Here is a 9,691-nt window from a genome sequence, read left to right as displayed (position 1 = left end):
GTAGTATTCTATGCTAGTCACTAGGTGTCAGTGATCTCAACTCAACTCTGAACCACCAACGTCGCTTTCTGTCTGCCCCTCACTCTGCTCCCCTAGGGAACACGTTTATAGCAAGACACACAAGCACTAGTCTTATTTATGTCTTATTTGGGTAGCACGCCACACAGTCAGGAGATTGGGAAGACCTGGGCTCGAATCTCCGCTTGGGCATCTCTGTGTGGAGTTTGTATGTTGCTTGAAGTCAGCTGGGATAGGCTCCAGCATACCCCGTGACCCTAGTGATGATAAGCGGCACAGAAAATGGATGGATGGGTGTATATGTGGCCCCTCACATTCGTAGATTTTTCAGTATGCGGCCCTCGGTGGGAAAAGTTTGCTTAAAGTTATGCTTGAACGTTTACTCAGCGTTTTTAGTGAGTGCACCTTAAACGACTCCATTCTCTTCCCATGCATCCTGGCAAGATCGAATTATCGACAAAAACCGAATCATACAAAAACTGGGGCGTACGAAAACCGTGGTTTTGACTGTATTTGGTTTTCCGGACTTCTGCTTCTACTGTCATGACTTTGGAGTGCTTTTTTTAGCCACAGATTCCAGGATAATCCCTAAATGAGAGGCTATGACAACAAGGCAGCCCGCCCACCATTTTTTATAATCATTCCTAGAAACCAAGCGCTTGGTGACTCTGGCATGGAACGCATTCTCCACAGGTTGCATCTCGTCATTCTTAGAAAGAAGTCCATAATAGTTAAGCGTCTTTGCTACCCTCTGGAGGGATTTAATGCATGATGTTTTTGACAGCTACAGTAAATGTATAATCCCACTTTAGAAGGCCTCCGCATGCACTTTAGGACTTGTTGTGTTCTGTTGGGCCCTCAGGAGAGTTGAGTCACCTCTGCACAAAGGTGTAGCAGTATTGCGCGACTGTAAACAATTGCACAACAGTCCTGCACGACCTGCCGCACAGGCTTTTTTCATTCACAGCATTCTCCTTTTTGGCACGGCAGACGTGTGTTGTTCCAGGAGACCACCTTGGGAGCACAGTAATAGTGTTTGATTTGCACGAAACCGTGGGTCATCTGCAGTGACCTAAGATGTGACTTTCCGATGAGCTGTAGTGACATGTGACGCTTGGTGCAGAAGCACAATCCTCCCTCTGTGTTTTTCAGCGCCAGGCGATGGCAACCTCATTGTTGTCTTTCACACATGCACAAAAAGACGCACTAACCAGGCAGTGCCAGCCTCTTCAATGAAGGACCCTTTCAGGGGTCACTTTGCTGCATCACAGTGTAAAAAGTCACATGCTCGTCTCCTTATAACATACGCTCATTTGTGCAGCATGAATGTAAATGTAATCTTGACATTATTTCTAAAAATGACAGATCTTCTTATAATCCAGATATAATACGTATTTGTCATTTCTGCGAGGTCTTTGCTGTCATTTTCACGCCGGTCTGGGTCTTTTGATCCGTGTAGCGTTCATAAACAGCACTCCTTAAAAGTATATTATGGAAACTTTCTGTGAAATCCGAAATAAATATGCATCCATTTTCTGTGCTGCTTATCCTCATTAGGGACGCGTATGCTGGAGCCTATCCCAGCTGACTTCGGGCGAGAGGTGGGGTATACCCTGGAACGGTCGCCAGCCAATCGCAGGTCAAATATACACTCAACAAAAATATAAACGCAACACTTTTGTTTTTGCTCGCATTTTTTATGAGATGAACTCAAAGATTTAGCCATAAAAAACCAATTTGGGCTACACTTGCATTGCAACGAATATGTCCCTTAACTCTTTAACTTTAACTCTGTATTCTGAAGTTATAAGATTATGGTTTGAATTGACTACAATGGGAAACTACTTCCGTCTGGCTTAGATAATTTGTCGTTCCAGCTAATTAATATCATGCTGCAGGCATTTTTTTTTTAACAAAGTCTACTTTGACAGTTCCTAATATGCAAAACAGTGAGAGTAGAGGTGTCAGCTGTAAGTGTGCAAGAATCAGGTCAGATGTAAACAATAGAACAGGAAGTACTGTATACTAACAGATACAAACAGTAGATTAAGACATCTAAGGGAGCTGCATGGAATAAATGAGTCAGTGATGATTGTTTTGCTGCTAAGCAGCGTGAAAAAGTACATTTTGGCCTCTTTTGTGAACACGTAAGAGTGGAGCTTTGAATTGAAATGGGGCAGAGGTTGCTTTTCATCAAACAAATTGCAGCAAATAATACAAACGGCGCATGGAATAATAGTTTCTTTTTTTCCACACAACCACTTTATTATAATGAATAAAAAGTGACCTATTTTATTCTCTACACAAGCTTCTGTCCTTAATGTGAATTTCCCTCTCCTTATGTACCTCTAATGTCTAATTATTATTATACTTTATATAGATACTGTATTGATCCCAGGGGAAATTGTAATAATTTACATGTTTTTTTCATGTTTAATTTAATATTAATGTATGTCAATTATTTGTAAGGTTATGATTTTGTTTATTTCAGACATGCTTAACAAAGTTATGTTAACGTCACGTTTACGCTTGTCTAAAAAGGAGTAGGAAGAGACAGAGCTTATTTAATCCTTCTCCTTGCTTTATGTTTCTAGTAAAGATTGTGTGTGTATCTAGGGAGGTCCTGCTGGGTTCCTCCTATTATTCCCGTCCTTGAATTAAAGTGGCCACAAATGACACCAAGTTCTTATTCCGCCCACGCAACTCTTACATTGAAATACAGTAAGATGACATCAGCAGCAGCTTTTCTGCCGCCACAATGTCCCCACCTACTATTTTGCAGGACACCTAATGAGCCCAAGAAAGAAGATGATGATGTTTGAGGTTTTCTCTTGAGGAGGAGTTCCCTCCATACAATTACAGTTTAGAAGCGAACCACCATGTCATATTTAACCTCTTCCCTTTACCCTGCAGGGGAGAGAACTCATTTTCTTTAATTGCCTCCAAATTGGACTGTTACCAGGAGGATTGAGAACATATGTAAGTGGAATTTGTCAGGGCTGAAGCGCATAATGGGATTCCAAAAGTGTGTGAAGATGCACAGAGGCAATGTGGTTTGAGTTGGAGGACATTATGATAGAGATGTGAAGATTGGACTCTGTAGCGACACTGTCTGGTCAGATGATATACTGCAGGCAGATTTGCTGTTGCGCTGCACCATAAAAGTGTTTTTTTTTTTTAACATGAATCTGCCATTAATTAAAACACTATGAGTATTGTTGTGGTTGTAGAGGTCCAATGCATTACACTGAGTGAATATTTGAGAAATGTGCCGCTTTTATGGAACACTATGCTCATAGAAAGTCCAGTGTACATGGAGCTGTTTTACTGTTCTGTATGTTGTTCCACATTTGATCACCATTAGACACATTTCTTAATGTTTTGTACACTAAGTGGTCCATAGATGTCAACTGCTCGTTTTGAACAAAATGCACACTCAAAGTGAGAGTGACTCGATTTGATTCTTCCTCCAACTTGCCCAATTCTTGCTGACCTCAATAACTTGGGCAGGTCACGGTCTCGTCCACATGGAGAAATTCACTCACTTCCCGTAAGGGAGTCAGAATAGCTCATTTGCGTATTGACAGGGGGAGCGCGATCGCGTTTGTTAGACATGTAAAACAAGTTGATAGTTATTAGCGCACTGCCTGACATGCTGTCAGTCACTGTGTGTCCCATGGCTAGACACACGCATATATTGTGCAGTAAAGAACATATAACGTGACGTGACTCAAAATGCCATCTACTGGCTTCATTATGTTGCTTATTTGTATATTCTGATATTTTTACCAGCGTAGATTTAATGAAAAGCTTGTAAAATATACTTTTAAAGAGCACCCTTGTCTCACACACACACAGAGGGAGAGAACAGAGCAGAAAGGCTACACTTCCCAACACATTTTCTTCTAAGTATTTGTCATTTCTGCATGCTTTTTGCTGTCATTTCAACGCTGGTCCCCATCTTTGGATACAGCGTTCACATTTGAGCTCAAGTGAACCAAACTGAGTCCACTTGCACTTGATGCACCAGAATTCCTTTTAACCGAACCACACGCCGAGACACACGAACCCAGTGGCAATCGTATGAATTGTGTCTCTTTGAGCTGTCAGTCAGTGTTAAAATAACTTGCATTATTGCTTCGCTGATTGCACAACCGGCCTTTTGAAGCGGTTTTCTATGGCAGGAAAACCTCTTTCCTGAAATGAGGGGCAAAGTGGGAAAAAAAGTAATCTTTACACTTGATCAATGCGAGGCCCACAATGCATTTCGTGGTACTATCTTCTTGTTTAACCAAGCAGATCGTGAGAAAATCGGAAATATTGCGGACAGCTGCCACTTCACTGCCCCCCGGGGGTGCAACTGTGTGGCTATAAAGCGCATCTCCGGAATATGTGTCGTTCTTGTGCGATGGCATCCGCCCTCCAGTCGAAGCCTGCCGCTTGCCAGAGTGAAAATTGAGTGAGGGGTATAAATCATGCATTCTGACAATGTAATTCGTAGTGAGGGGCTGCTCGGTGATGGAAGACACGTGGCGGGTGCGTCAAGGTGCAAGGTAGAATGCCTTGTCACTTGAAAATGCTGCCTTATCACTCACACGCACTGCATTTTAGTTTAAAAGTACAGCCATGTCCCACCCATCCATGACCGCCTATCCTCACTCGGGTCGCGGGGGCATGCTGCAGCCCATCCCAGCTGACTTCGTCTCTTGAAATGTATTTTATACTTAATTACACTTTATGCATGCATTCATGTGGAATTGTGCAAGCGTAACTATGCCATGTTCCCTTTTAAATCAGTGTGTTGTTTTTTTTTTAAACCACCAAGAAAGCCTGCTATTAAAAAAAAATCAAAAAATCTCCAAAAAGGTGTTGTGGTTTTAAATCCATGCTGTGACCTGGTAGTAACAGGCACATTCATGATAACATGTAATGCTTACACTACTTTGCCGTATTTTGGTCATTTTAAGCATTTTAAGGAACTTCCTTCCTGGGTGCATTGATTTCACATAGCAACATAGAAAGGAACGCCACACCTAGCGTTAACTATTACAAACTCCAAAACAAAAACACAGCAGCAGTGGCAGCGGCTCCAATATGTAGCGTTACCATTCGGTAGTGGCCTGAGGCACTGTGAGCGAGGGCCAGACGCGCTGCCCGCGAGTTTGTGGTGAAGCTAGTTGCTAGCCGGCTAGTAGCTAGCCGGTATGGTGTGGTGAGGTGTCACTACCCCAGTAACGTAGTTCTTTGGCATAACAATGTTAATAACAATAATAATAACAATGTTGTTGTAGGTTGGTTAATATGCAGGTCACATTATGTAAATGCATTTTTTTTTTCAGAAGGCTTTGTAGATGAACCCATTACGTGCATTCTTAGCTGCCTTTTTTATAGCTGTTTTTATATATTTATGTGTGTTCATGTCTCATGGGGAAAAAAATGCAGTTTTTCTTTAAGTGGGCAAGTGGGAGGCGCAGAAGTTTGATTTGTAGTTGTTGAGGCAACAAAATATGCTGCAGAAAATCAGTTAAATGCTGTCATGTTCTTTGAGGGCAGGATCACTGTGCTACACTTGGAAAACCCCAAACTAAACAATCAGTAACATAATGACGCTTAATGACATTATTAGTCTAATTTTTACTTCTTGTTTGCCTGTAAAAGGTGGATGAGACCCCTAAAGTTCACCAAAACAGTGCAACCTTTCAATAAAACATTAGTGTTCAGTGTTGCTGTTAAGAATCACAATTACAAGACACGTTTCCGGTACCACATGACAAATTCAAATGTGTGGGCGAATATGTCGTCTGTGTAACATAGTTCGAAATGTAAAATTGGGCAAAATTAAACAGTTTAAACGTATGTGGTTGGTTGTGGTAGACATTCGTGCTGTGCGTAAGGAGGGATCGCGAGAATGTGAAATGAAAACTTTGTTTTATTTTGAATGTACAAGCATTTCCGTTTCTTATGTGAGGTAACTTCGGCAGACTTGACGCATTAGTTCCCTTGTTGAGTCATCGCTTGAGAGCAACTCAGAACCAACCGAACCTCCGACCTGGAGCTTTAACACCGAGGACCCACTGAAGCTCTCTGGGGATTTTATTCATCTATCACTCTACTCAGAGCCAACCCGGGCTGGACAGGTTGTGGATACAAGAAATAGTGGTCACCGTGGTGGAGAGAAGCACCGGAGGCACCGCGACATCAGCGGGCGAACTTGGCTTCGCTGCCCTGTGGGAGGTGTCTGTTTGTCGGCTTGCAGCTGCGTGCAAGTCCCGCTCACCACACCGGTGCTCTGACCCTCATTTTCTGTCTTTAGTGGAGATTCCAAGTTATGGCTAAGTCGTGTCGTTATTGCAAATGTCTTCATCGCCCCTCTGGGCTGTTCGTCAACCATCTGTGGCTTTAATGTGACGCACTGTCGTAACACACCGTGTGCGCCGTTTAGAGCGGACCCCCGCTGAGGAAGAGGAGGCTCTTCATCAAGTTTCTGGCCCTCACAACTCCTCCAAGCAGGATTAGAGCAGATGTAACAGGTAACGCCCAGAGTTGACTGTTCCTTATTTCTATACTTATATGTGCAACAATCTTCTCCCTGTAGGAATTGAATCGTTGCTGGAATCAGGACAAGCATCTTTGTGTCTCATGAGGTTGATTTCATTTGTTGGCATGGACAAATGTTGACAAAGTGCAGACAAAACAACTTTGTCTAATCTACTTGTAAAGGCAGTGACCAAGTCCTTGTGGTGTGCTATAATCTAATATCATTCATTTGATTGTGTTTAAAGCTCCCATTTTCTGCTGTATTTATTTTTAATAACAGGGATCCTAATTGGCTTCTTCCTTCCTGTTAATACCACTGTGTCACTTTGACCCAGCGCGACTGTTCCCATGGACAACAGGGCATCCAGAAGAAACATAAACATGATAATTTAATAATGGAATTTCCCTGTAAATACAAGCATTTGTTTGCAGGATCAGCTGTAGACCACTTCCATGATACATTGTTAGGATTTAAAAGCCCCAACAATCAGAACGTCAAGCGAGATGCTGCAGTTCCTGTCACTGTCACTCCCCCATGACCTGAGCTCTTGTGAAATCAGAGCAAAAACACTCCTCCTGCCTCATTTCCTATGACATCATCCCCACATTCCCACCATGTTGTACATATAAAGTCAATGGGAGATGGTTTTAGGATGTAGATGAGACAAACAGCTGCGTCGTCATCCCTCAGCATCGCCTATTGTCTCCTGAAGAGGCCGTCAACACCTGGACGACTGAAGCTGCAGGGCATCCATGCGTCTGCCTCTGCAAGCAGTAGCTGGCCGCTTTATAATTAATTGTACAGTTCATTGGGAGGTGTGTAAAGCGGTTACAGCAGTTGTTTAAATTCCGTCTGCAAGCTTGGATTTTCATGACTAGTGCTTGTCCGGTGGCAAGATGACAACACAAACTTAGTTTTCGTATAAAGTGGTTGCACGTTTTCTCACACAGATTGGGTTTAATGGCCATTTTTCACTAAAACATGCTATTGTACTGTTTTTAATGTAGCAGTGTTTATGATATCTGCCTTACTCTGAATGACTTTATAATATTAAGAATAGTTAGTCCCTCGTTTGTAGCAGTTAATTGGTTCCAATTGATTCATTTTCATAGAGCATAGAAAACCTATTTATGACATTCTAAATACAGTTTTTAACATTGTTATACAGTTTTTAACATTGTTAGAGCCCCGATAAGCACCTCTATGCTCCTACTATTTATTGTTTACACCATATTGCAACTCGTATGCTGCAGGGACTCAACACGGCCGCTAGCTAGCAAGCTAACTAACCATTTAGCCTTGAATGTATTTCTACTAAACTTTAAAAGCCAAGAACTTACCACTTCCACACAGAATTGGAGGTTATCTTTTTTTTCCCCACACTATCTGTCCGGCATGCCATGGCTGACTTCATGACTTCATTCAGTGTTAAGGTAATATAATGTAAGGTAATGTAAGGTAATGTTTTGTGTCATAACTGCCGCCCAGTGACCACAACACTACATATCACTTGTATTCCAATGTTTTGACTAATAGTAGACCATAATTACCATAATAACCATTAATTAGTTCCTGAAAAAACGTGACATAGCGAGGGAGCGATATTGCAAGGGACGACTGTACAATTATTATTATTTTTTATTTTTTTTAAAAAAGCCTAGACACATGTTCTCTTTCAATAGCAGAGCTGCAACAATTAATCAATGAATCGATTTACAATCAATTATCCAATTAATAGACAACTATTTTGGTATTTGATTAATTTTTATTTTTCCTTTATTTAAAAATATCCTCTGAATTTTAAAAATTATTTGAACACGCATCAGCTTTCACTTTGGAAAACAGTGACCAACATTGTTGCCTCTTTTCTGATGTTGCGGACCAAACCACTAACCGTGATTCATATTGATTATGTTCGTCCAGGACTTAACTGATTACTCGATTAATGGAAACAACAAGCTTCAGGTTAATCGGCAAGGAAAATAATTATTGGTTGCAGGCCTATTCAATAGCATGGACAAGTGTCTCTAAACATTTGACTCCTAATGCACATTTTTCAACATTATTCTTCATTTCTGAGAATTAATGCAAAAATCTTGTAAGAATTTAGGTTGTTCAGGCCTTGGCGGAGGTATGGCACTCCAGACTTCATATGCTGTCTCCAGACATGCATGGAACTGTTGTGCAGTGGTGCTATCCCTGCCACTCTGACTGACCTCTTCCCTCTCATGTTAAGCTGCTAAATGACCACCGAGGAGCCTAACCTTGAGGTTAGCCAGGCTGTGGTGACTTTGGGCTAAATTTGGAAGGGCAGCAGCAGCAGCAATTAAGGGGCCTTCCGTCTGCATCTTTACTCCGCTGCCTTGAACATAACGGGGGTTGATTCAAAAAGATATTTTTTGAACGCATGCATAAACGATTGAGACAAGCTGACATTCAGCAGGGAAACCACGAGTGGAAGCCATGGGTTGTTTTCATGTAGCAATGTCTGCTTTAACCAACAGTTAGCATAGTAATGTAGCCACTGAGCTAACTGGAACACTCAAATGTTGTTACTACTCTGTGTTGGTGTTCCCTTGAGGAATCATCAAAAAGACTGGGGCATTGTTGCCACTGCTCAACAAACATTTCCTCCCGTTTCATTGTTCCGCCTTCTTTCCCTTTTCGCCATGTTTTCTTACCGGTATGCTAGCCAGGGACTACACTGTTGTCCTATTGATTATTGACTTGGGAGGCGAAGAGCAAGGACAGGACAAGACGTTCCGCTGAGGCCCTGTCCACACGGAAATGTTCATGGGATTTTTTTTATTGGTGGGTTGAAAAAAGTACATCCACACTGTGCCGGATTAGTAAATAGTTGCATCCAGACGGAACTGATCACTGGGTCAAGGCACTCCTCCGTGTGGCGCTGTGAACAGACACACAGACGGAACCACATAGCACACCAAACTATCGAGGAAGAAAGAACGCATGCACATAAATCCATCGTCTTCCGCTCATCTAGATTTATGACAAAGTGGAATTACCTCAGCGAGTCATTTTGGAGTATAAGACAACAAAATATCAGGAGATTGTTGACTGGGTTGAATCATGTCAGTCGAAATATTCAGATATTATGTTGGCTTGTCGTCAAAG

General features: G+C 42.0%; 1 protein-coding gene across 22 annotated transcripts in view; it reads left to right on the top strand.

Moving 5' to 3' along the window:
* Positions 1-9,691, top strand: part of wnk1b (WNK lysine deficient protein kinase 1b) — an 88,466-nt gene that overhangs the window by 21,880 nt on the left and 56,895 nt on the right. The window contains exon 3 of one of the 22 annotated variants that reach the window (XM_054800521.1): positions 1,576-1,657. The exons of 20 other annotated variants lie outside the window; for them this stretch is intronic. The gene's annotated coding sequence lies outside the window, so the exon portion shown is untranslated. Of the gene's footprint in view, positions 1-1,575; positions 1,658-6,005; positions 6,549-9,691 lie in introns of those variants that run through there. One more of the 22 variants, XM_054800522.1, reaches the window with a different exon arrangement.

The sequence above is a fragment of the Dunckerocampus dactyliophorus genome, chromosome 15 (genome assembly GCF_027744805.1).
Source record: "Dunckerocampus dactyliophorus isolate RoL2022-P2 chromosome 15, RoL_Ddac_1.1, whole genome shotgun sequence".
Lineage (NCBI taxonomy): Eukaryota > Metazoa > Chordata > Actinopteri > Syngnathiformes > Syngnathidae > Dunckerocampus > Dunckerocampus dactyliophorus.
Note: the sequence above shows the minus strand (reverse complement) of the source record. Positions and strands in the feature narration are given on the sequence as shown.